The sequence below is a fragment of the Helianthus annuus genome, chromosome 6 (assembly GCF_002127325.2).
Source record: "Helianthus annuus cultivar XRQ/B chromosome 6, HanXRQr2.0-SUNRISE, whole genome shotgun sequence".
NCBI classification, from domain to species: Eukaryota; Viridiplantae; Streptophyta; class Magnoliopsida; order Asterales; family Asteraceae; genus Helianthus; species Helianthus annuus.
In genome coordinates this window covers 47,849,800-47,852,625 of record NC_035438.2, presented here as the reverse complement: position 1 = coordinate 47,852,625, position 2,826 = coordinate 47,849,800, and the positions used below count along the sequence as shown (strand labels likewise).

Here is a 2,826-nt window from a genome sequence, read left to right as displayed (position 1 = left end):
GGGATTATTTGTCAAATACTTAGTTATTATGATTGAATTCGTATTTACCTTATGATACTTTAATGCTTCCGCTGAACTTGTGATTTTGAATAACTTATGATTGGAATTGTTATTACTTAATTGATGGAACTTTATTACAACTTGTGATTCAATGTAATTAGTGGCTCATTGCTAGTAGTCACACGCCTAACAGGGACACTCCCTAGGTGGTAATTTGAGGGTGTGACAGTTCATTTGGTTACCTGTTACGCATTTACGCGTTCGGATCGGTTTACGTAACTATTTTACGTAAGTTTGCCGAAACGGGTTTACCCTTATCGTTTTTATCTCAAAATCCAGAATGTGTTTAGTTTACCCATATTATACAAGTCTTCGTACTTGCTGGGTCTAAATAACATTTTATTCCGGTCATCGCTTAATCTAGCGTATTGTACCATTTAGATACTTTAAGCTAGCCGGTCTAAGTCTACGACTTAAATAAGACCGTTAGCATTCTGAATTGGTTATATATTACCATCACTCCAGACTAGAGCCACTCGGTAAAAGCTACCTGCAGTTAGATAGATTGGATACGAATGAGCTATTATACTGTGAATCAAGTATTAGCTCAGGTAAATACTTTTAACTTATTTTCCCTTATACGGGCTTGGGATATAGTATTATAATAATACCACTTGGTCGGATATGAAATCATTTAATCGGATTCTGATTAATAAACTTACATAACCCGTTTTAATCTGTTTTGTTTGAAAACATAAGCATTGGGGGTTAATACGACCGTGTCCTGGATATCCTCGGCTCATTTCATTTGAAAATGGCCACGACCTATGCACGGGGTGTAGTCATACACCTGACAGATGCAAATGCTAAAATATAAACCCATATGTTGGGGATAACTCCTTTGTGGGTTCTATAAGTGGTGAGTCAGTTAATCACGACCGGCTTCCAAACCGGCCCCAATTGTAGGGCAAACATGTAAATCTGTATACAAGACTATCTTAAATAATTGTCCCAAGTATAAATGGTTTGTGCCTTGTGCACTTAAATCAATCTTCATAAAATCTTTTCAAACGAGTCGGTTAATTGTATTTACCAGTGAAAACTGACGTATTTTCCAAAGACTAAGTGGCAGGTACTACTCGTAATAGGCTGGGGGATTGCTCGGTGTCGAAACAGAGGATCTTGCAAATCCTTAAAGATGCCTTAAAGTCTGCTAAACTTCATTTTGTACATTCTGTAAAGATCTACCTGTGGATGTGATATTACAGGCTCGTCTATAATAAATACTTTGATATTTTCAGACATTTGAGTTTGTAATAATATTTTATATTCCAAGACTCCGTTGTGCTATTCTGTGTATATTTGACCATGATGATCTCAACTACGTCACGATACTCCCCACCGGGCCCACCGGTAATATGTGGAAATATCGAGGTGTGACATACGCAAAAAGACTTATTTGCCCTTGATAAAAAGAAAACAATTTACAGGGTGTGAATGTAAGGGAAAAGATTGAACTAACTGGGTATCCACAAAGAGCAAAAAAGTCGAATTAAAACTAGTGAAGCAAAATGGATACGTGAACCATACCATAGGAAGCAAAATAAAACTTTACTCAAAATAAAGTAAGTGAAAGGTCCTGTTACGCCCTAACACGTTTTACCTTAAAAATGACGCAGCGGAAAAGAGCTTTAAAATTTCTTTCCTTATTAACGACATTACTTTCGAGAAGGTTCCAAAAGCTAAAATGTTAAACGTTCTATAAAAGAATTCACAACATTCATACTAAAATTTACATTTCTAGACGTTATATATTTCAACTATATGATCGATCTATCCGTGCAATCCTTGCTCTTGACTCGATCTACGTCCGCTTCACTTCCTAAGTAGTAGAAGAAGTCCGTGTATCACCTGTGGGCATCACATACAACTTAGCCATTAGTCAACGACAACATCATATAACATTAATCTCATATAATTAAGGATTGAATAACGTTTGACAATTTAACATTAGTTCATCCAACTATCCTTACTCATCCTCTTATTCCGTGTTGGGCTTAAATTTCGTAAGAATCCGATGTACTCGTTCCTGCATTACATACCAACCTCAAACGCATAATTAGTAACGTTAAAACTCTACGTATTTAAATCATGCACACGTACCATCTTACATGCATACATACTCCTCTACATACATACATACCTTTCTTACAACTTTACATACGTGCATACACTCATACATGTCTTTACACATACATACATACACAACCACATACGTACATATCTTTCCTACATTCTTATATAATCATACAATATTTACATGGGACTTAGACTTAGATTTATAGCCCATAGACATCTAAGGAACCATCAAAATCATGTTTGGAAAGTTCACCGTAGTCCACGGATAACAAACCGAAGCCTACGATACATAAATCAACTTAAATAACAAATTTTTAGGTTTTTGAACTTGGGGAGGGCGTCGGCGACGGCCCTTGCAATTACCCGTAGCCAAAAATCCCCGTAGACAGTCAAATAACCCGTCAGCCAAAAATTCACTTTCTGGAGCCCGTCGGCGACGCCCTCTAGAATTTGCAGTTTTCTGCAGTTCCGTTTCGTCGTCCGTACGCACTAAAACGCGCATAACTTTTGAACCGTTTACCCGTTTAACCTCTCGTTTCTTCCTACATGCTTGTAAATTCACATTCTATCATATTAACTTAAAATCCTACCTCCGGGTTAAGGAAATTCTTAACTTACGTGCATTCGACATATTATCATTTTCTAACTATTTGAACCGTTCGTGCATTTATCAACATAATCTGTTTA

At 36.8% G+C, this 2,826-nt stretch overlaps 1 long non-coding RNA gene across 1 annotated transcript; it reads right to left on the bottom strand.

Moving 5' to 3' along the window:
• Positions 1-1,686: 1,686 nt before the first annotated feature.
• On the bottom strand, positions 1,687-2,603 carry LOC110863977. The gene is made up of 2 exons (XR_002549514.2): positions 2,034-2,603; positions 1,687-1,911 (listed from the first exon to the last, which is right to left on the bottom strand). It is a non-coding gene; the product is annotated as an uncharacterized LOC110863977 (long non-coding RNA).
• Between the last annotated feature and the right edge of the window lie 223 nt (positions 2,604-2,826).